Source organism: Falco rusticolus, chromosome 5 (assembly GCF_015220075.1).
Source record: "Falco rusticolus isolate bFalRus1 chromosome 5, bFalRus1.pri, whole genome shotgun sequence".
NCBI classification, from domain to species: domain Eukaryota; kingdom Metazoa; phylum Chordata; class Aves; order Falconiformes; family Falconidae; genus Falco; species Falco rusticolus.
The window spans coordinates 47,869,851-47,895,113 of record NC_051191.1 but is presented as its reverse complement, the minus strand read 5'-3'; the positions used below and the strand labels follow the sequence as shown (position 1 = coordinate 47,895,113).

Below are 25,263 nucleotides of genomic sequence, written 5' to 3'. Positions count from 1 at the left end.
CAGTATGGAATTTCTAGTAGTCAAAAGAAGTAGAAAAATATTGATGTCTCTGCAGAGCTAGCATTCAGGAAGGGTTTCCCATAAGAACCCAAGGAGAACAGAGTTAGTCAAGAAAAAAAAAATATTCAGGCTTGGCAGAGCCGTGTAATCAAAACACGACATAACCTCCAACATGGCAGAGGCCATTGCTGTCAATTTCTTATTAGAAGTATTGATGTCAAAATTACTTTGACTTTTTCTTGTGTACTTTCAGGCAGGAGTGCTGCAAGAATATGCCTGATAGATGTAACTCTGTGCCGGATCCATCACAGATACACCTTGAAGCCTTTGGCAACATCCTTGTCCATTTTCACGTCTATACAACGAAGACAGATCTCACTCTTCTTTGCCTTACATGGCTACAGAGATTAGGCAGATACCAGATCACTTTACCTTCTACCAGTGTAACACAGCAAATGGGCTCTTTCTAGGAGCAGAAAGTCTCCTAGAAGGGCCTGGGGCAGAACAAGGTAGAGCACCTAGAAAAACCTTTCACCCTGCACGTGCCACTGCAGGCTCCCCCAGGCCAGGGAAGGGGGGTTACACATCCCCAGTTGCCTCTGCTGTGGAGTTAAACTAAGTGCATGTCCTGTCCTACCCTTGCAATAAAAAATAGGGGTGAAACCCCTCTGAGAACAGATCTCTCTGCCAGACAGATCCCAAAGGCTTGCTTAATGTGTGTTAAGTATAGGTATACATATGAATAATGCATTATTAAATAATAATTAGGATAATGAAGACTCCTATCCTATATGGTAAAGAGACAGGAGAGGAGAATTCTCTTGTACTGATTTTGTATTTGCCAGGCTGGTGGTGACAGTCACATATCAGCTGTTCAACTCAGTAAGAGAGCAGTCTGTAGAGTAGCACATTCACCTTGCAGATGCCTCACAATAGTTTGCAACCGCAAGTAAATAATAAATATAACAGCAACTTCAAATTACAGCAAGAGGGGAATGGAGAAGTTAAGGAACTCAATTCTTTTTCTGTCGCTGGCAGACAAGCACAGAACAAAGCTTTCCCAAATTCACTTCCAGCCCAAGGTTAAACCAGCAAGCTGCAGGTACCTGCCGTGGTATGCACAGGCTCTTTGTGGAAGTTAGATGACTTGTACATGGCCACTGAGCAACCTAGTAGCAGGACTTAAAACAAAATGCATGTTTTCAGTTCCATACCCTAATAGACCAGCCTGGCCAACAGATCAAGTGTCTACCATGGTGGGGTGTAATCCATTTCTTTTGAAAGGAAATGTCAAGGAAAGGTTTAGCAGAAAACAGACAGGTATTTGTCTTTTGGGAAGTAAAAACTAAGGAAGAAAACATCTTTATTTTCCTTCATATAAATTGTGGCTTGAAGATTTTTTTTAATTTGTACTGCAGCAACACTAAGTTCCATGTACAAAGCCAAAGGATGAGATTTCTGGGATTTTAGATACCAGTCGGTGCCAACTAATTGAAACAATGATGAGACTCTGTGTGTGTGTCCATGTTTGGCTGAGTGTTTAGCATCATTTTGCTTACATAAGGGCCACCAATATTCTGAAAGGAAGCAGCACTGCTCCTGGCTGAGAAACAGGGAGCAGTTCTACATAGCAATGGGACCTTTGCTTATCTTTCAGCTCTGTGCGCACAGCAGCATGATCCTTTCTGCATATTAACAGCTGCAACCTTTCACGTAAAGAGCTTTGCATAAGTTTAATTTGAACTTTCACTGCTTTTTTTCCCAGTAGAGCATTTAGGAGAAGAGCAGCTTGTTCTTTAGGAACTCAGGTGATCTTGTGTTTTGAGTTTATAACTTTAGAAGGCGTGCTACATTATATTACAGGCAATGTGAATGTGTGAGATATTTACTGTACATGAAAGTGTTAGTTGTACAACTGGATAGGCACCATGCCAGCCAAACTCATCCGTCAGGCTGTCAACACCTCACTCTTTTTCTGCATGACCTATGTGGAAAATTTTCCTACAAACAGCTGTTCATATCGTAGGCAGACAACAGGTTGTCTTAAACCCACTTTCAATTGTGCATAAAGGTTTGTGAATTTCTAGTTTCATCTGCAAGATAAACAACAACGGGATGTTCTTTTGATTTACATTCATGATTTGGTTTACATTTCCTATTTGCATAAATTCTTCTGGACCTCCTAGCCCCATCGCCAAAAAAAGACTTTTAGTTCACTGACCTTTTCCATCTGATGAAAAAAAAATTGAGATCTGAATGCTGCAGACAGAATTGAATTATCTTCGATCCTTGTCCTTTTTTTTCCTTAAGGGTTCACCAGCAGATGTGAAAAGATTACCCAGAATCTTTGTGACAAATGTGACAAAAGCTCAGCAATGTGTATTATCAATGTGATGAAGACTTGTATTTCACAAAACTGAAGAGCTGTTTTATTATGTAAAGTAGCACCTTTTCCAACAGCACTGAAAATTAATGTTGTGTAGGTGCTAGAGTGATTTAGGACCCTAATTCTTTGGACTTTCAAGTAGATTTAGGCCTTAGGCTACAGGCCAGATTATTTAAACATTCACTAACTCTTTTGCATAAAATTTCCTTCTGGGCAAATCTAGGCTTTGAGAGGTGCCAAAAGAAATAACTGATTGGCAGCTGTAGGTAGAGTTCAGACCTTCTGAACAAAGCCTTAGATGGCCAGGAGTAGAATTCATCATGATGGATTAGACGTCTGAAGAAAAGATCTGAGCTGGTCAGCAAAGACACACTTGACCTGTTGTGGATGTCACCTTGAGGATGAAACAAAGCGCTCTACAACGTACCCACTTCTCTTCCCTGAATTCAGAGGTAGCTCATTTCTAGATATCAACACTTCAATAAATAAATCCTCCTTTCAACTCATTTTTGGAAATAGGACTTAAGTCCCTAAATCTTTTTTGGGAATTCATCCTGTAATTTTTTTGTACCCTAGTATAGACTCTTAACAACATATATAGCTAAACTGGCATATGGGCAATTTTAATAAAAGCAACACCTACGTGTCATTCAGTAGCGTGTCCTTAGTTCTCCAAAAGCTTCACCAGAATTATCGCTCCTGCTTTAGAAAGGTGAAAGCAGAGAAGCAGATACATGCTTTACACTACGTGGCAGTAATATTCAGATATCTGGCTGATGAAAAAGAACTCTTCTGGGGGCAATTTAGAGCAGTGTCTTCACTTAGCCACATTTAATCACATTTTGGAAGAAGGTATTGATTGTGGAATTAACTGTGCATGCAGAAAGCCTTCGGAGACTACTGCATTGGGCTTAACAGGGCTCTAGCAGCCCTCGGGTTAGATTACATCACAGGTGGGCATTTGACTGATGATCTTTATTAACTTTTTCCTTCAAATGTGACATTTACTTTTCCTCCAAGAGACATCCTCTTCATTCATTTATTCATGCACAAAGATGATACAACATTTAAAAAAAAAAACAAAAAGTACATTCAGTAATTCATATTGCTTACTCTTCCTTGCCATTGCATGTGATTCCCATGACTGTACTTGATAACAGTATTTCCAGCACACAGAACGTTCCTTCACAGAATGTGGGGGCTAGTTTTATTTGTTTATCCTTTCCTTTACACATTTCCAGAATGTCAACTCTGACATTCTGTATTTTTGCTAAAATTCTTCTTTGTGGTCTCAGAATTATGGATTGAGAGCTTAGTCAGAGCTATAATCGAGGGTGAAGTTAATCAAATACAAATGTGTATAAACCAGAGTTTTAAATGCTAGGAACAAAAAACATTTTTCCACTTTTCTTCAGAGCTCATTTTGTTCTGTATAAACACATCTCTGTGACTGATTCTTCAGCCACTGAGAGCTTTTCTGAATCTTCTGGATGTAAAGGTGTAGGTCAATGCTAGCGGAAGAAGGTTCAGTTCTGTGTGACCTCAAGAAGTCACAGTCTGCCTAGGTTTCAATTCTCCTGAGTACGTGATAGGGATCGTAGTACTTTCCAGAGAGTCCCTTTCAGTCTTGTCCGTATGGATTGCACAGAAAATCACTATCAAAAGGATTGATCTCAACAGACACAATGATGTGAAATCAATTGGAAAAGCTACTGTTTCAACAAGAACGGATGTTTATATCATTAAGAAAAAACAGCTCAGTCAAGGGGGTAAGAATCGTGCAACCAGGAAGACCAAATCAGCTCATCATCTTACATGTGAGCCACAGGGATGAAAAATAGGGGAATATTAAAGAAATGCAACAAATATACTAGAATACTGTCACTGCTTGTATCAGTAGCAGCCCACAGTTTTGTCACTGCCCTGTTCAAAAAGCTTTACAGAGTATAAACTTCCCAAAGATCTAGTCTAAGGAAAAACAAAAACACATGTATTCCCTCTCACAAGAAATATATTGTTTATATCAGAAGTAAAATAGTCATTTGCTGTTCAAACAAAAGACGACCAACTTCTGGCTGCTTCTGCAACAGTTTTGCTGCTCAAAATTGCTATGAGTGCAACACATGGCTCTGTATATGTATACAGTATATCTATCTAAAGGCCAAGAAAACATAAATACACAATATTTTATTACAATTAATTTAAAATTGCAGGCACCTATCACCAGTTTTGTATTCGTATGCCTTGTGTTTATAGAATTGGACAAGTTGTGGATAATGCTAAATAAACAAAAAATTCCTTTCAAGCTCACCCAAAACATTCTATTTATGCTAAAAGCAGTATTTGGTTTCATCTCTAGGCTAACAGACTTTCTATTAAAATCATTAAAAAGTTTGCAATTTCCAAATCAAAATGCCATTTCAAAACCCAAATTTTAAACTTAAAAAGTTCCAAAATTAAATATGCTCTATTTCCATGTTTTTTTCTTTTTTTCTGGAAAAATCTTTGAGTATATGACAGAAAAATTATTAGCTTCACTCCTAAAAGAGCATGTTTGGGCAGTTTGGCTATTCACAAAAAAATAGTAATCAGTTTGATGTTCACACTATCACTCAGAGCATAATAACTATTTCTCAGTAGCATTCAAAACTCTGGAGTGCTATGATACTGCTTACCAAAGTATTTAAGTTTTCTTAATGTTCGTGTCTCTTTTGGCAAATGAATTGGGGTATTTACATTTACAAAGATACCCTGGCTATAAAATTAGAGAACTTGTATTTAAAGGAGTTAGGTGTGCAACAAAGCTCCCCAGTTAATACGGAGCTAAAGGAGCTGGAGCAGCTGCCCTAAGAAGCTCCCCTCCTTTCCCCAGCTGTGAAATGCTGCTCCTGCACCGTAGCTCACATCCCGTCAGTTGTATGGATGCAACTGTTGGGGAGCAGCTCAGTAAACTGCATCGCTCTAACTGATCCAGGCTAAAAATAATTCTGTAACTATTCTTATTTTCCTTAATCCAAAGCAAGCAAAGTAAGGAAGATGTCATCTCTGCTAGGAAGAAAAGATCTTTATCATTAAAGTCCTGCTCTCAAGAACAGCAGACAAGTTTTCAGGGACACAAATCTTTCTACAAGTCCAAAGCAGAAGTAACAAACTTAAGCTAACTACATTTTGGAGACAGTATCTCTGATTTTTTCTCAGTTACATTAACCTGTTCGATAATATCAGAGAGAAGAGTAATGGAAACAAGCAGATTAGATGGCAAACGCAGCCAGAGGAGTGATGATAGGGCAGAGTGGGGAGAGATGAAAGACAAGTGACGCTTCTGTTCAAAGAAGGGAACATTTACTGTGGTGGTTATAGAAATGTGTGTATTAGTTTTGCATTTGTGGTTCTGACAGTTTGGTTCCACTAGTGATACACAGGGCTTGTGGAAAGATTGTTTCTGATGATGGGTTTGGTGACACTGGGGTGAGATGGGAGTTATTTGGTGCCTTGCAGTGAGTGGGCTGGGGAGATTGTCTTTCACATTGTGATCTTGTGATAAGCAACCAGTACAACTGGAAAGAGATTAATTAAGGCTCAAACGCATCAATCAAGAGTTTATCAGCTAAGCCACAAAAACAATACACTCTTAGTCTTTAGTAAAACAACAGGATTTACTGCCTGCTAGAATTAGTCAATCACCTGTGTTCGTTGATACAAACAGGCACATCTGTGATTACTACATTTCAGGAGACCTGCAAGAGCTTATGCCTGGTCTCCTGTTTCTGACTCCTTACAAGAATCAAACACCTGGCCAGAGACAGGCCCATAGGCTAAAAGTGAGTGAGGCTAACGGTGAGACCACCGTCACTCACGCATGTCCTTTACTTAAGGAGAGTAACTTCAGTGCAGATTTTCATGGGGAAAAACTCAAGTATGGGTGCCTTCAGCAAGACTCCAGAACAGTGCTGGCTCACTGGCATGATGACATGGGGGGTCCAGTTCAGGCTGCCAAATTCATATGAGCTGATCTTTCAAACACACAGAGAATCTCTTGTATTAAGAAAAAATAGACTGTTTTAGTATTCTAGGCTTAATTCAGGTAGACTTTTTGTGAAATGCTGTGGAAATAATTGAATAGTCCTTGTTAAGAACATTGCTTGTGCTTGTTTGCAGTACTAATTGCACAAATGTTTATGCACAACAGACAATATGTTCAGTGTTTTCAATATCTAAGAACCATGTTAAGAATAAACACTAATGACATAGTTTGTAAGATACATAATCTGTTTGTTTATGTGACTCAATATGTCTAAGGAGGAGATTTTGATTATTTTAATACAGTCCTGTGGTGGCTATTGTTGACTTTCCAATAGGCAAATGGACAGTCTGACAGCTAAATACTTGAAGAGGTTCCATATTTAAATATCTCCAAGAGCTGTAATTTTCCAAATCCATTAGATATTACATTTGGTTTAAGGCACATAATAATCCAAGCAATATGATTGTCAAAGAAATATCTTAGTTTCTTAACACATAGGGGAGCAGCTGCAAAAATAACGATGTATTGTCAACATGAACTTGTACTTGGTCAATGCACACTAAAACCCCTGCAAATGTTAACAAAACACAAATCCAAGTACTTCTGTAGTTAAACTTCTTTTCTGAACCTCCCATCCTTCCACCAAAGCAAACAAACTACAAAATCAGATGCAATATATTACTTTTTTACAATATACTTCTTAAAAAAAAATTACATCTCTTCAGAAGACAGAACATTTCAAATTAATGTTCACTTTTTAAAAACTTAGAATTTTTACAGCCAAATTACAGCCATACTATCTCATCTTTCCACCTCCCTAAAATAATGATACCGGTCTATAAGCCAACATCCTATACCCAGGACCATCACAGTGTACCTTATCACCCAGAAAAATGAAAACAGCTACCTAACTTTTCACTCAAACCTAATATCTGACATAGTAGGAAAAAAATATAATGTGTGTATTTCTTCACATCTCTCCCTTGCAAAGAATGAATAAACTATTAGGAAGTGTTATGTATTATGCTTTTATTAAAAGCTGATAATGAGTTAGGGATTGTTCAGTGAAATTTTTAGCAAAGTTTTACTAACTAGGCTTTACATAGCTTCTTCACTCGAATAAAAATACAATACAAGTATAGTAATCCATGAAATTATAGCATGAAATAGTGCAGGAGTACCCGTAAACTTGAAATTGTCTTGTTCTTTGGGAAAAAGAAGTTTAGGGGAAACCCCTCCAGCTTTGTTGTCAAGGTGTTTGGATTGCTTTGCAGCATGATGTCTACAGTGCTGGCGTTGCTGGTGCAGCGGTGCTATCCCTTGCAAAAATGCAGCCCATGTGCTCAAGCTATGGGAAAGCAATTTCAGTATTACTTAAGACCTGCTCTTGTTCCTTGCTAAAGCTGACCCAGCGTACTTCTTCACTGTCTAATAAACAATGGTCAGTTTTAAGAAAGATATCATAATTTTCAGTTTGAGGCTGCATTTTTACCTTCTGTGTGAGGAAGAATTCATCTATTTCTTCAGCTGCACTACATATTTGTATTTAAATCATTATGCAAAAGTACAAGATTGGAGTAATTATTAGGCAGAAAATCGGGAGGCTGCACACAAGTTTCAAACCCTCTCAGAAAAGGGTGTGTTTTTTCCCTCTCTCACTACAGGAAGTTCAGCAATTGGCATGCTGTTGGTACCAGCTGTCATGTTAACTGGGAGTTTTAAAATTAGACTGGATGGAAAAAAAAAAAAAAAACTGAGGTAAAGAAGATATCTTGAAATTCCAAGGAGATGTGGACTCTGTGATCCACCCAATGTTAATGATTGAAGGGACCTATAATTAACAATGAGAGCACTGCAAAGGATTTGAATGTTCTATTGCTGCAAGACATATCACAGACACCCAGTATTAATCATGACTCTCTTAATTCTTCTGTCCTCAGTGACCCATTCAAGTGTCACTGAGGAGGGCATCTCTGAGGGTGTCCTTACCCTCATCATGTGCTCAGTCTCTCACAGAATGCACTGGCATGATTTCCTTCCTACAGCAATATTCAATTTGTTTTTCCAAGCTGCCTCTTCTCAGTTTGCAGTAACTGACAAGCCTTGCCCTGGGTAACTTTGTTCACTGGATATGCTCTCTCCAGGACAGTTTTCACTAGGAATCTTTCCAAGGATGTGTCACCCTGAGTTTGCCTTGTGTTCAGATCTTAGGTAACTATTAAAATCACACCAGCACAGCTGCTTCTTCCTGCATCTAATTAATGAACATGGTGCACCCTAGCAGAGTCCTATCAATTCAGAAGAGAATCTGATCAACAGCAAGGTAATCATAGAGCAGCATTCTCTTCAGGGCTATAAAAGGGTAATTAGAAGCAAGATGATCAATGCTTTTAACTAAGCAAGGGGATAAAAATTTGAACCATCTGTATGACTAGAGCGCCAGTTTCAAACCCACGTAGGCAAACTGGCACAAGCCTCTCCGTGAATATCAGTGAGTGATTCAAACCTGCTTCACAGGGGAAGATGTAAAATGCAAGATTGCCCTTTCCACAAAACTGTACTATTTTATTAAACTAAGTCAGTTTTGAACTGCACCTATACTTAAAGGGTAGTTCTATTCACATTTTCACACACAATCAAGCCAATAAAAGTATTGTGATGTCCTTTATCCTTGGCCAACTGTTTTTCTTCTTATTTGTGCTGTGCAATTACCTGTGTAGGACTGTTAATACAGTATCAATTGAATTGTCAGAACTTAAAATAAGGAATAGGAATGGCTTTTCAACCAGAATCATTTCACCAACCAATTTACAGTCAGCCTCCCATAGACTCCAACAGCACAATCGAAAAAAAAGAGTGAACAGCAGCACAAGAACAGGAACAAGTGGTTCTCCATTTAGATGAGAGCTGAAGATGGATAAAGAAGTTACTTTTCTCTGGATGCAGGCTAATGACAAAAGACCTTCAGTGGTACAAATGGGCAAACACAGCATTTCCCTCCTGCCCTTCTGTTGTGCCAGTGAAACTCCGTGAGTTACAATAAGCAGCAGATCAAAGGGCTAATCTGCATTAGGAGTAATACCTTCATTCTGGCAGGGTTTTTAGCACCACCAGGAAGGCTGGACACTCCCATAAAGCGGTGTTTCTATCAGCGTCCCTGTCTCATGAAATCATATCCTCGTGGTGAATTTCTGTAACTTTTATGCAAACCATAGCTGGTCACATTTCAGCATTTGTCTTTAATATGCATTGCAAATAATCAGAAATTAATATTACAGTAAACATAGCTAACTGAGCAATGACATCCTCTATCCACAAAACAAGTTTCATGCCTCCTGTAGATATGTCCAGTCTTCAGATTCTTCATGAAATCACTGACACAAATACTGATCATAAATGGGCTGTGGTAATGTCAGAGGTGGTAGTGAGCTTGTTTAGCCTCTGTCCTTGAGAACCAGGTTAAAGCTACATGTTCACTTTGAGCAGCATTGAGCAGACATAAGCTAGCTATGGCATTTTATTTATTAGTTTAAACTGGTGTTTGTTAACCTCAGAGTTTAAAGCTTTCATTTTACGGATGATCTGCTATGTCTCCAGGACTGAAAAAGTCCCGGTTACATCCACAAATTCCTAATTCAGTTCAGTGTCCTGTAGGCAGTTTGCTTCCACTAATTAAACAGCCATCACTGTAATGGGAAGGAAATTAAGTTTGCAGAAGCACTACGAATTTAAATCATGCAGCTGGTCCATTGGTGATGGTCCCTAGGGGACGAAGACAGATTATCAGACCTGGAAGGCCAAGATCTACATGCAGAATGTGCATAGTCAAAATCCAGCAAGGGCTGTCTGGCCACCCATCTGCAAACGTTACCTGGAATTTGCTATTGAAATCAGAAACACATTATTTTCTAGGCAATGATAAGACAGAGAATCTCTCTATAAGCAAATCTAAATTTTATCTTTCCACTGATTATCTTTGTTTTTAAAGGGGAGAAATCTCCATTTACTTTACGATCTCCATTTACCATTTCATACTCAGCTCTACATTTCTTTCAAAGTCCTGCAGCTAGTTCCATACACAGCATTTCAGGTTCTAAGCACTAAGTCCTCTCCAAACCCTTTATCTCCTGATCTTTACACCCTGATACAGAAAGACAAGGGCTGCACCTTCTGCCTCATGCTGACACCTCAGTTCCATGACACAGGGGATTTTGGCAAAGGAATTCTTCTCTACCCTTTCTGTCAGTCACTTGTTTTACTCAGCCCAGAAGCTCTCTCCTACCCCACATGCAATGACACAATTATTTGCACAGGGGTTCTAGAGGTGCACTAAGCTAAACTAATAGCTCCCTGAAACTATAATCAGGAGGTCATGCTTCTGCTGTTTATCTCCTGCTAGCTCTGGTACTCACCAGACCCTCCTCTGAGCTAATTTAGTGTGCTAAAATGGCAAAGTAAAAATCAGGGTTAGATAGTTTTCTGCTGCTCTATCTAGCAAGGTAAATCAGCTCACAGAAGGGTCTGACAAATATTGAAGCTGTCGTCCAGGAGGGGAAGAGAGCCAGTGCAAAGCACAGCTCAGCTCAGGGAAGTGCAAAGCCGCCCCTCCTTCCACAGAAGTAAGCTGGTACCTTCTCCTGCCCCCTTTTTGTTTGCATTATTTTTAACCTCATCTGGTTCCCTGATCCAGTTCAGAATCCCCAAACAGTTGTGTCAACAACTGAGTGAGTGACAGCCTGAGTGTAGAATTTCTTCAGTTAGTTTCCCTCTAAAGGTCACATGTTGTCTGAGCAGTACTTTGCTTCAGGCATGTCTATTAGGTTAATTTAAATAAGACCATGTGTGGAGATGTTACCAGGCATGAAAGATGAGAATCTGGTGCATTCAGCTTCTATCAAGGTTCTGTTTAGTTGACTGCATTCTCTGCTTTATAAGAACAGGAAAAATAATGTGCAGCTGATGGGCAGCTGTGGTATACTCCACAGACACCACTGTTCTTACGTTCATCTTCTTACTTATCAGGTTTAGTCGCTACATAAACTAGAGATAAGCTTGCATTCCTTATTATGACTAATAAAGCTTCACAACTACTCTCTACAGATATAAAAGATTTGCACTAAAGCTGCTGTGATAATTCAGAGTTTATCTCACAAATCATTCCAGAATAAGGCCAACTTGAACAGCAAGAAAAAGCCTAATTTGTCAATAAGCTGGCTCCTATACTTGTTTAGGAGCTACTTAGTTTCTGGCATGCATTTCAGAAAAGCACTTTCAGCTATCAGAAGGTTATACAGCGATAGACTGCATTTCGTAAGTAGCAAGATAAGTTTAATACTATAATTTGGTTGATCGTCAAGGCTGCAGAAAAGAAGTGCATTTACCTGACCAGGATTTTCTGCGACCACAAGAGCTCAGAAGAGGAAGCTTCAGCCAAAGTATGGTTGAGTTTGGGTGGCCACTCAACTGACATTTAGGAAAATGCCTCAAAGATCAGCCATCAGGACCCTTGCTGTACATTCTACAAAACTTTTCTCTCCACTAGATTTATCAGCCCTGTGAACTAGTTAGATGAAGAAGATCAGAACTTCACACTGACACGCTGATATGTAGTTAACTATTAGAGTGCTGTCTGTGAAATTTATTCATCTGTTTCCAAATGCAACAAAGGTTTTCTTCGGTGCATTGTTCTTCATCAATAAACCCTGCCCAATGTTAGGAGAAGTTTCAGGTTAGCCTGGGAAATGCTAACTTCCTAAACTGCCCACGCTCTACCAAGCTGTAACATGCTGACACAGTAGCAACCAGATTTTTTTCCTTCAAAAGCAGGACAGCAGGCAAAGACCCAAAAGGTAGGCTCCCCTACAGATCTCATTACAGTGGGTTGCTTAATCTCAAACCTTTGAAAGCAGAGCAAGACTAGATATATGCAGAAGAAGCCACCTTCTCTTAGAAATCTTAATGCACTAAAAGTTCACTAGATCTTTCTAATGCAAAGCCAGTGATTTCATTTCTTTTAAGTATTCTCACATGAATGCTTATTGCCACAACTGTAAAGATCTATGTGGTATTAATGGGGATATAGTTTTTGAGAAGAACTAATGGCCTGAGCCTGAGATTGGCAAGTAAAGACTCAAAGTTTCATCTAGGTTCTGTTGCTGCACTTCTCCCATTTGATTTTCTCTGACCTGTAAAACATAGGTATACTTGGATCCACAGCTAGTCTAAATCAGCTGACAAGTCTGGCCCACTATCTGTCTAACAGAGACAATGTACATTCAAGTGGTCCTTTGCAATGCAAGCCGAGGACTGGTAATACCAAGTGGTTTGGCTACAAACGAATTCTCAAGCAAGTCTGACTGCTACAAAAATTTCAGAAAAAGGCTAGTAAAAAGTTTTAGAAATAAACTGAAAAATCTGAGAAGTAGCACTGCATACTGAGACTGAGGAAGATCTCCAGTCATCCTCATCTCTGACTGCCCAGGTCAGAGGGCACCAGTGACAGCTGAGGTGCAGCTGTCATTCAACACCATGATCAGAATGCAGATTGATTATCAGACCTTATGTGGCATGTACACATCATCCTTTCAGTGTTTCACTGAGCTTAATGCTCATGTATGTGGGATTTCTGAGAAGCTGAGAAAATTATCGGATATTGATTCAAACTGGGATATAAATGGTATATGCTTCCAGTACTTTGTCTTTCAGGGGGCAGTGCTGATCCTCATTCCTGTCCTTATCCCATCCCCACTTTGCCTCCTTTAAGCAACAAGGCCAGTCCAGTAAGCCTTCTTTCTGCTTAGCACTTCTGTGAACTTTTTAGGCAAACTTGCAAATATTGCTAAACGTGAACCTCAGCTCTCACAAGACTTTTCCTCACTAAATTACGGCCATTCACCCAGCTGACTTGCTCTTCAGCAGAACTGTAATACAGCCAATTAGCCAGTGATTTTAAGAGCAGCAAACAATTCCTCCAAACAGTGTAAAATTCTCAGCCACAGCCACTCAGACAAAAAAAAATGAGCATGACCGCAAGGATAAAGCTAACAAGCAAACCAACGTCCACATAAATACTGTAAGGCATAGTATCTAGAAGAAAGAAAAGAAGCATGCCTTAAGGTCAGACATCTATATGCCTAACAGATCAGGAAGCAAGAAAGCATTTTATACTATTTAGTCCAGACTAGAAAAGAACATCTCTAAGAGCTTGTTTGCTATTTTCCACTCTTTCATTCTACGAATGACATCCAGTGGGATGATGGAGTTTAAAAGGTGTGACTGGTGTTCTCCTCTAATACCTCCATTTAAAATATTCTGGTGCTGACAAGCACTATGTACAGAGGGAGGTGCAGAGGCTGCATCCCCAAAAAGTTTTAAGAGTTTACAGTTTTTCTCTTCCTGTGGTTTAAAAAGAAACCCAGGAGAGCGGGTTTTTTAATTTGTCTACCAAACCCCATTTATTCATCATATAACGCAATACAAATCTGGCAACTCCAGAGAAAATTCATAGTTGTTTTTTGTGTAAATATGTTTGTTTTCTTTGGTTTATGTAGCCACTGAAATGAACAAAGCATGTACAGTATCATTTATCTAATTGCCATTGAAGGATTAGCAATCACAAATGCAAAGATCGTTACACTTTTTTAGCATAGGTTTCAGTTTTGCTTTATAAGAGATTTGCAAAATTCTTGTCAAAATCATGTTACTCCTGCTTTGACTAGATATATTGATGTTTTCACAAGGGCAAAGTTTAGATAGACAAAGAGATAAAAATATAAGGTCACTTCAGTGAGGCAATCTGAGCTAGAACTTACATTTTGAATGAACAAATCTGTAGACTTTGTACAAGGCTTTCCTCTCAGCCCTGCACAGCCCTTCCAACAGAGAATATCAACCTGGTGACCAAAGCACAGACCACAGAGTCAGCTTTTATTCTTGGCTTGCATACACATTTGTTGTGTGACCTTGGTCAATTAGTTTAACCTCTGCATTTCCTTATTTGTCAACAGAATAATCACCATCCCTTACCTCATAGGTTTAATTCATGAAGACTTGTAAAGAGCCTTGAGATTCTTAGCTGAATGTTGCTATAGAAACAGGAAGCAAAACTACAAGACAATCGTGTATGATACTTTTATGATCTTCATCACCATAGTACTCAAGCACTTCAGCCTTTCATTTTGTTATGCAATGGTATGATCAAGAGTGAAAAGCAGCAATGTCCTATTTCAGCCATTTTTGGAGATGGGGAATTGAAGTATAGATATGAGACCTACACAATCTTTTGAGCTGAAAATGGTGCTTTGGTTCAACTTTCAAATTCAGACACATACATGAAGTAGATATAGGGAAGACTGAGAAAAGAAAACTCAGACGTACATTCCCCTTAACGTGGGTCCAAGTGCACACATGTACAGATCATATGGGCAGGGTGACCATGTAAACGCAGCTGGCCATCAACACTTACCCCATCTGCCCTTCTTGCAAAACAGCTGCTAAGCGCTTCTTAAGAGGGTTCAGACATCATACATTGCAAAAGCAGATGATTGGAGTTTTGGACAGCCTAGGAGACCCACACACTTATCAAAAGGTACCTAGTGGGTAACAACATGACTTCATAGAAACCGGTGGAGGGATCAAACCAGCGTTGGGTTTCTCAGTAGTCCAGCCCACATAGGCACAAACATGGAGACTTCCCACTCTCCTTCAGTCAGCGATGTAATCCACACTGACACCAGTCAGTGAAGGTTCAGTGACTAAATAACCAATTCAAAATCAAAGAAGAAAGCCTGCAGCACGTCTGCTATATTTCATATTATCACTCTGCCTAACCAGTCCATCTTTCTCTTGCATGTGTGGAACTGCCAGCAATATGTCACTGGGAGTGCTACACATTCGGAAGAGAGCAGTAAAGCTGAGATCATGATACAAGGAGATACTTCTACATGGTGCAAGTGCTTGTACCTGCCATTCCTGCACCAGTCAGTCTGTGCAGCAGCTACGGAACCCATTTTGTCTCAGAAGCATGCATGAAATAGTTGGAAATGACAGCCAAACACATTTATTGCTTGTTGGTGTTCCTCTGAATTTGATAGTTTGAACTATTAAAAGTTTAAATTAATCCTTGCAAATTAACACATGCATTTTAATGTCATATTTGCTTTTATATGTTGACATCTGTGAAAGTATTTCTATTAATAAAGTTTGTTTACTGAGAGTCTTTTTGCAGCTCCTTCCCTAGTCACCAACATTGCAGGCAACCAGTTTAATCATATCACTGCTACTTGTGAAGTGGTGAAGTATCTGTGCTCTAAGCCTGCTTTAGGATCTACTAACAGACTACAGGGTTAAATCATCGTATCTGTTAACTTATTGACATAAAAGCCAGTATAAAATTTATGTGGTAAAAGAGTGATTAAGCGTGAAACAATTTATACAGTGAATCATTTAAACTGAAGCAGATTCAGCCACTCACTCACTGTCAAGATGCGCAAGACTGCATCTGTTGTAACAGGAGCCAAGATTGAAGGGACAGCCTATGTCATGAGGTTTTACATAAGTCAGCAAGTGCTCCCTATGGCTGAGAAACAGTTTCTGAATCAAGAATATCACAAAGTACAAGATTCTGTAGCTAAACTTCATCACATACCTAGATATCCTTCTATGACTGTGAAGAAGTATTTTTTAATATATATTTTCTTACAATATTTATAGAAAAGTTTTACATTATTTTAAATACTACTGTTAAAAAGAGTAACTGTGGATTAAACCTCCTACATAAAGCTTTCATAAATATTTTTTCTACAGTGCTGTAACATGAGCACTTGACCTAATGCTCCTTTTTCTTAGACTAGACCAACAAAACCTTGGCAGCAGTTTCTGGACACTAGTATAAACAGCTGGGTTCCCTGCGGGCCCAAAGATACACTTTAAAAAAAGAGTCCATTGTAGACAGTTTTCTTCCAGACCCTTATCAAACCCTTCATCCTGAATATCCCACTGATGGCAGAGAGGCCACACACGTTAGATGCACCTTATAAAAAGGCCTTTCTGGAGGCCCATCTTAGTTTGCCAGGGCCATCTCCTAGTATTATTTTGTCTGTCTGCCAACACTAAGGTTTGCACAAAACGATGACCTGCAGTACCTTACAGTGCAAATGACATGTTAGCAGCTGATCTTTGCTGACTAGCACGAGACTTCAGTGGGTTTAGCTGGCAAGCTGCTGCGAGCTTAGTTAACATGTTTGCGGTATTGTTTGAAATCTCTGTGCTGTGGAGTAGCATGTATATGAATCAGGAAACATGGAGAAATATCTGTATAGATATAATATGTACAGAAGTCAGTACTGGTCATTTTATATCAGGCAGTATATCTTTGTTTTCTTTTGTGGGTTGAGTTAGACTAATCCACAAGACTGGATTAAAAAAAGAAACAAAACATTGTTCCTTTAGTTAGCTACCGTAGATTGCTTTGCTTTCACCAAGGGAAAAGCAGGGCAGGATCAGAGGCTGGATGCTCCTCATTTGATCCTACACAAGAAAGGAGAAAGGGGATAAGTGAGAAGAGGCTATGAGCTCTCCCTGTTGGGATTTTGCCAAGCGTTTCTCACACATGACCACCTAATGGAAAGACCAATGTCCAGAAATTTCATAGCCTGGCTCCCCACTTCTTCCGCTCCTGCCTATAAAGTCTTCTCATTACCACCACGGAGGTTGTCTGTAAATGACTGACCCCATGCTTTTAGCATGGCAGGGGACTTCCTCTTTTCCATTGTTTTCCAGGTCAGTTTTGACAAAAGATGTCATCTTTTCTCTTTGCGTTTTTTTTTCCACATTTTTAAAGGACTTTTTTCATACATTAATAAGGAGGTGCCTGCTTTCTGTTGGGGACAGAGAAGGAGTGTCCTGATCTGTCAGTGTTCCATTTTTTGCTAATAAAATTCTGCACGTCAGTGTGATACTGCTAATTCAGAAAACAACGATATTCCAATAAAAGCTTACTGGATTAAATCAAGGCACTAGGATGAACTCAAGACATGACAATATGAATACAAAGGAAAAAAGTCAGTGTTTCTTGCACAAGTCCAGGCCCACAAGATTGCTACAAATCTAATATATCTGTTTCTTACATTTTGTTCGTCACATAAACCAGCAAAATGTGGATAATAGAATGCCATGGTGCTAGCTAGGAAAAGTGCAGAGGCAGGATCAGACTTTTGTTAACTCAAGCAGCAGTAGGACAGCCTTGGAGACATCTCTCCAGTCGCTCAGGAGAGAGATTCAACATGTGCAGTGCAGAGTTAACATTATGGAAACGGATATCAAGTATCAGCTGTGCAAAGACATTTAACTGCTAGATGCAAAAGAAGCTGAATCAACCTCGTCGTTCTCTGCCTGGCTCTGCCTTCTTTCTCACTGCAGAAGAAAAGGTGCCGGTATTACCATCGTATAAGGTAGCATTGGCCACTTTACGAAGTGCAACTAGTATGTAAAACATTAGTCCATGTTTCACATCAGCCTAACCTGAACTGAAAAAGAAAATTAAGAGATGCCATCTAATGAAAGCAGCTTATCTTGACCCATATAGAAGAGTTACAGTATATGATATAGCATTACCTGTTCTCCTCAAATGTTTCAATCATACCATGCTGCCACCCCTGAAGAACCTCTAGTCACTAGAGAAACAGTCTGACCCCACATCCAGACATTCTTTGGCCTCCAAGACTGCTAGTTAGTCCATCAGTCCTGTTCACAGTATGTGTATGTCAGCTGTAGGCTAGAATAAAAGAAACAACTAATTATAGAAAGGCCCTGTAAAAATGTTAAATGCTAATGGCCTCAGATTATCTCAGCTTTTAGATATTCTAGAAGGTGGAAGTCTCCATGTCTCCCAGCCTGCCCTGCTCTACTGCCCTTTCTTCCCTCTTTAGGCTTTCTATAGCCTCAACTCAAGTTCATATTTTTAAATATTTCATTAAAGCTGCCTATGAAAGCTGCCATATTATCACATACTTCACTGGCAAAGAAAGCTGCAAAAGTTAGAAAATCTGTGGTTATCATCCCTCATATAGTTAAGATGCAATAGCAGTGCAAATAGCAAAGCAAGAGAATGCTTTAAAGAAAAATGTTGTCCATTACAAGTTGACTTACAATAAGCCAGTCTTTACATTACTTTAGGAGCAGCTGCCGAGTATGCAGTGCCTCCACGTTACCCAGCAAAGTTAGTGTGTCCGTTGGGTAGGGGAGGAAGGAAGAGAAAAGGACAGTGGAGACAGGACAGCACAGAGCAACCCTCAGTGGAAGGGAAACGGAGTGGCACGCTAACGTTCCCAATGTGCAAACGCCTTTTCCCCTCCAGAAATCCAGAGAGAACATGAGCTATTCCTGCTCCCTGCTGTAGAACTTCTGCTCCTTAGCTGACTGGCATAGCTTTCTCTTTTAGCTCTGGCAGGAGGTCAGTCATCACATAAGCACTGCTGAGTGTATTAATTACTGTGTTCACATGGTCACTGTGTCTTATTGCCCAATTATTTCATAACTGAGTGCTATGTACTGTGCCAGATCCAAGCTCACAGCTCCCACTGAGTTCAAGGGCTCCCTTCACACATAGGTCTGTTGGAATCTACGCTTTTTTCACAACTTTATTTACCTGACCTGTAAAGCTTTGGGAGAACATAATGGTGCTTTTGAACGTTTGCATATTTGCCTTGTCTACGCATCGAAGCTGTACTTACACATGTATCTCTTGCAGAATTCATTCATGAGGAAAACTATACAAGTTTACAAGTTAATCATTTTCCTGAATGTCAAAAGCCAGGGCAGATCAGGATGTGCATTGTGTTGGTAGAGCTGCAAACTAGTCTGCTTTAGTATTAATAGTAAATTTCCTAGCCTCAGTAAGACTTGTCATAGTTTTTGCAGCAGGTTAACAAATAGCCATGGATATCTGCCATAAGTAATTGCAAAGCACAGGAAAAAATCATAATTGTTAAGAAAAAAGTGGCTTGAGTTTTCAGTTCAATAGAAAAGGAAAGCATCCAGTGCTTTCTTTTAGCTTTCAGCTTCTGAGTAAAACAGATATTCTGCCTTAGTAAGAAAGAGCAGGGATTTCAAGAACCCACTGATCTGCATGTTTTATATCCCAAATGTTCCAAAGCAACATCCAATTGGATTTTGTTATGGCTGCTAGCTGTAGAATGTGCCTGAGCAGCTCACATACATAGGCTCGAGCTTCAGCTACAGGATCAATGAAGCCAAAAAGGCAACACTCAGCTGCACAAAGCAGTGTGGCAAAGTATGCTTAGGTGCTCCACCTCATCATCTGGTAGATAAATAAAACCCACCTTGTGAACCAGACTGTTGACTGGGATGACTGGCATGCTAACACACATTCTTCCATCCTGGTTTTGGGGACAGCAACATTTGGCAAGGGGAACATGAACACAGGAGAAAGAAGCTTTTCTCAGAACACAGACTACTTCTTCCATCCATCTTAGGAAGATAAAAAGCAGTGAGATCCTTACAATGTCTCTTCAGAGACAGCCACCCCCACATCAGCCACTGGTTATAGCCAAGAGAAAGGAGTCACTCTTCTGGGCTTATGTTTCATCAGACACTAGTATTCTTTCATCATTTCCTTTCACTCATTTTCTTTTTGGTTATAAATGATATGATACAATGCACGTGTAAACTACTTAACATTCTGCCTCTCGTCTGCCCCTCCAACTGCCCCTTCTTCTGTCATCCCCTAATTTGCTTCCTGTGGTTCCTCACATAGTGCAAGTAGAAAGTAGGTCAGACAAATGAGCACTGTCAGATGGCTAGTTTCAATTTACGGACATGTTGTTGTCTCTGTAGTACCACAGCAAGCTGTTGTTACAAATCCTTAGAAGTTTGTTTTAGCCTGAAAGGCTATTAGACTTACTCAACTGGCAAAAGAGAAGGCTTTCTGCAGGAATTTCATCTGGTTAAGCCAAGAGAGCTCTCTGCCTGCAGAGCACAGCTTCCAAACATGAGGCTTCATTTTCTATAATTAATTCTTCACCTTTTCCTGTTTGTAATTAAAACACTATTAAATGCCTAAACAACTTAACAACCAGGGTTTATTTTCATTTCTACCCTTTGCCCACACACTCTAACCTCAAAGTCTCCATCAGTCATTTTAGTTTTCAATCACAACCAGCACTGGATAGTCATACTTAACATATTGATATGCTTCATACAGCCATGTGATAGCATCCCACCGCACTATGAGCAGTACACACCACCTGGTATGGTGCTAATGGCAGGGAAGGGGAGTGGGATTTACAGCTCTTTTAACTCCCCCAGTAAAGCCACCACCAGTCAGCTACAGTGGCAAATAAAATACTCCGACAGAAGCATGACTGGACAACAGTCCTCCAAACTTCAGCAGTTTCCAACAGTGTTCCCAGTTTTAATGAATTAATGGCAAGGCAAACAGTATCTGCTCAATTAGTTCTGTGGTCTGGTAAGGTCAAAATGACAGTCTTAATAGTTTGTTGTCAAATCACCTGTCAGAACAACTGTCTGTTACCTCTAGACTCCTGTCATATGTGCAAAACGGACAGTAAATGACCATAGGCTGGTACTTTGTTAGACCATATTGTTATATGTTGCAGCAGCAACCTCAAGCAGTGCTTTAACTCTAGTCAGAACAAAACCCTATTCAGACTTATTGGCTAAAACAAAGGGGTAACCACTTCCTCTTGTTCTAAAAAAAAAAAAAAAAAAAAAAAGAAAAGAGAAAAAACCCACACAGCAGGGCAGAAATGCAGAGAAAAGAAAGTTCAGAGTGGCCATAAACATACCAGTGGTGAAATCTTAACACCACTAAAATCCATGGCAGTTTTGCTACTGTATTCAGTGACACCAAAACTTAACTTATGTTTGGCTTTGTGTTGCTCAGTGAAACTAATAAAATATATAGCGGTCACCATTCTTCCCATCCATATGGAAGCCCCTAAGTGGTGGCAAGCCAACAAATGGGAATATATTACTAAATTGGGATCAGAAGTGGGTAGAAGTCAAAGTATAAATTTCCCCAATAATCTGGCCCATTCCCTTTGGAAAAGGTCCCTAGGGAACTGTTTTACCTGACAGAATACAGAGCAGCCTTTAAATTGAATGAAACTCACAGGGAATGGAAAATTGGACCCGTCCCCATCGACATTCCCCATGTTATGCCTGATGTAAAGGCTTACATTTCCCACTGCTTTTTTCCTGTAGATATATTCAAAACATCTATACTTGAACAAATTGTAAAATCTTTCCCTAAGAAATAGGATCTCCCTTTTTTGAGAGGACACTGAAAATCCCACAGTGGCTACTACTTAGGATTTCTTACTGTAAAAAAAATACTACTTTACTATGGGTGGGATCCATCTGTCCTTATGAATCTGTCTGGCCAGGTGGAAGTTAGGTGTCCATTCTCACCAGCTGTATAGGCACTCTGTACTAAGGGAAGAGTTACGAAACTCCAGTGGGGTAATTCCTCCTATCCTAAAACACGCATCTAAGAGGAATGACACCACTGGAGGGCAATTCAGTCCACTTACTTGACACTGTTTGCTCTAAAGGGAGCACTAACTTTTATCCTCTAAATGGCTAAAATTATATGAGAAGTATCTTATTCTAAGCCTTTACATTTAGAGCATAGATGATCCAGTGTCTTTCCCATAAATGTCTTTTAGGAAATATTTTCTAAGCAAATGTTGCTGTGACTAATCTCATTAACTCTTGGATTCAAGCAACTCATGGATTTCAGTAAGGCTGTGAAAATGAGCACATTATTACCATGTCTAAGAAAAGCAGTTTTAATACTGTTAAGCTGCAACTAACTTCCTTTGCAACAGCAACATATAAATGTTCTGGCTCATAACCTCATGGCACATGTTAGCTTTTGCATCTTACACTTTATTATGACACATGGGTATTTCTAGTTCATTGTATCTGTAAGTGTTCAGTGTGAAAGCCTCAACAGTGCTTGGGAGTATTCTCAAAAATTCCTCAGTCATCTCAAAGCACTCAGTTTAGAAAACAGGGTTAAGTGTACAAGTCAGCAAGAGATTTTCCAATTTCATAAGGTCATTCTAGCCAGTTAGTTCAAACTATAAGTTGTGTGCCCTCAGCAGCTATTACGCTTTTGGTTGATAGTTTTTCAATACTGTCCATTTAGTCCTTCCTTCCCGAACACAAGTATTTTCACTATTACAAGGCAACAAATGTTATAGCCAGATCTCTTCAGAAAGTACGTTGCTAGTGGCAAGAAATTCAGTGAGTGCCACAGTCTTATAGCTAATAGCTTATTTATTTTGCAGCAGTCGCTGGTTCTATACATGTACCTCGAAATTTTGTCCCAACCTGCTGTTTCTAATCACTAATGGTGGTGGTATGGCTTTGCTGATACATTCAAAACTTAATTTCAGTCTTCTTCATAAATCTAGTTTTATGCCATTGGAACTTGGACTTCCTTCCATACAATTCCAGTTACAAAAAAATCACAAAATACATCAGCTATAAGTATCTCAGAGTCATAGTAAAAGACTGTAACTACAAGAGAAGCCCATCCTGCTTGGTGCCATATAGTCTAACGGGGCATGCCTGCATTTCCAGTGAGGTATGACTGTATCATATGAAGGTATACTTACACATGTAGACTGCAAGCAGAGTAGCACTAAAGCCATAGAACTTGGCACATACTGCAAAGCCTGCCTGAAAAGCAAATCCAGAAAGTTAAACTGTGCTGTATTATTTGCTGCTGAATCTATACTGATAGCAGTATTTGACTAATGCTAATTAACCTAAGGCTAATTTAAGTATTCCTGTGTAAGATGGAGTCATAATGTGGTTTCTATGTAAATATCTGTGTAGTAAGATAAAGTACTTTCTTGTGGTTGCCAGAATTAAAGAAAGGTAATGCCATGAGAGAACAGGGACATAGTGAAGCCAGGTGGCTTCCTTAATTTCCTGTAAAAATGGCATCCCCCTATTCATACAAACTGTCTGGCACAAGCTACTGTGAATGGGTACAGAAACAGATAATTTCTAAACTTCAGTCTCTATATATTTCAGAAGCAGCATCTGTGGTTAAGACAGCCCAACATACCTTACTTTCCTTTATCAGCACAGTGGCAACTTCTTGGCAACTTCACTTCCCAAATTCATCCTCCCATTTCCCCAGTCTGGAAAAGAACAATAACAGCAACTCAAAAGTTAGCAGAAGCAAGGGTGGTAACAGTACTAATGATGGGTATTTATCCATCAACTCGCTTTACGGGCTACAAAAGCAACTGCTGTACATAGCAGAGTTATTTCTCTAAAAGTTCCACTTACTAATCTTTTCTGTCTACTGCCAATTACTGCTCCCCTCACATATCTGCACTGCTGATTGCATAAGTCTCTTGGAAGATGGCATCAGACCTTCAGCATCAAAAAGCGGTGGCATTAAGCAATAGCTGACCACTAGGTTCAAATATATACAAGAGGTCTGTTATACTGCTGCTGTTATACAGTCCTCTGAATTTCTTATTTCCAAACACAATATTCTGATACAGTTAACATCAATATACAGTGATTAGTCATTCAGCTCAGTCTGGGGACTGAAAAAAAACCCAAAGACAACAAACATGCATACACACTCAATTAAAAATTGGAACTTTTGAGGCTCTTTTTCCTCTCGATTTTTTGGTCAGGTCTTTCAACTGACTCAAAAAGTGACAACCACCGGCACTGTCATCAGACTCCACAGCTGAAATAATAACACCCCATACTTGAAAAAGGAACCATGTAAAAGCAAAACTGAAAATATTTTTAAAGGACTGATTAAAAAGAACTATTTCAAAAGAAAGTTCACAAACAGAAGAAAAAGCAAGTAAAAGAGAACAGACAGGAAAAGATCAGAAAGTAATGTTACATAATGTTTTGATTGAACAGTAGGTTGGTTAAATCTAGCGCATACAAATCTGCGTTTTCCAAGGTTTAAGATCTGAAAAATGCACACTCTTTCCTTAGTACTGTCATGAAATGTCCTTTTGAGTTAGTCCCTTCTTCACAGAAATAAGTTGAAAATAGGTTTTCGTGTGTATATCCAATGCTATTCTGTTTAATGGAGGAACCCATGCAGAACAAGCGGCAGGATACCAAATTCCTGTATGAGGCAGAATGGAGGAGTCCCAACAGGCATGTAGCAAACCCAGTATCCCAAGTACTAGTGAGACTTTGTGCTGGTTACTTGGTTCTCAAAGGTATGACAAACTCTTGGGTAAGTCCTGTATAGTGAAAACATGATACTTAATGTCTAAACATACAATTCTAATGTTTAGGTCTAGAAACTAGATGTAAACTTTACACACGAGGGAGCTCAAATCTAGGAGCTTATATTCAGATACTGTTTTCAAAATGCAAACAGCAAAGTCCTTGAAAGTCTGTTACACAAACTGCTTGTAGAGACTCCCCGTGCTGCCCCAGCAGCTCAGTGGGGTATCAGGGAAGAAATGGCCTTATTTGCTCCTATTGCCATAGTCCTACTTCCCACTGACTTCTGCTTGGAACTGGAGCAGGTTCAAAGCCCCTAAAAATCAGCTGTAATAATGCTCAGCCATGAATGAAGCAGCTGTGTTCAACTTGCCCTCTGAAACTGTTGAAGTAATCTAACACCAGACGACAAATGTACAATGTTTATTTCAAAATAAACATTGGGTGCTTTTAAATTATGTAGTCGTTAGAAGTCCTCAATGGCAGTGGAAAGGAAAAGAAGCAGAACAGAAGATAATGATACTGTTAAGATTAACATTCCAAAACAATGAATATACCCCAAAATCCCAAGACTGCTAGAGAA

At 39.5% G+C, this 25,263-nt stretch overlaps 1 long non-coding RNA gene across 4 annotated transcripts in view; it reads right to left on the bottom strand.

The window, feature by feature from the left end:
• The window catches only part of LOC119148948, an 86,428-nt gene that overhangs the window by 42,070 nt on the left and 19,095 nt on the right, over positions 1-25,263 (bottom strand). For 3 of the 4 annotated variants that reach the window (XR_005104542.1, XR_005104541.1, XR_005104543.1), the window contains exons 3-4: positions 23,533-23,608; positions 23,075-23,138 (exon numbers count right to left, since the gene is read on the bottom strand). This is a non-coding gene — a long non-coding RNA (uncharacterized LOC119148948). Of the gene's footprint in view, positions 1-18,029; positions 18,184-23,074; positions 23,139-23,532; positions 23,609-25,263 lie in introns of those variants that run through there. The other variant, XR_005104544.1, reaches the window with a different exon arrangement.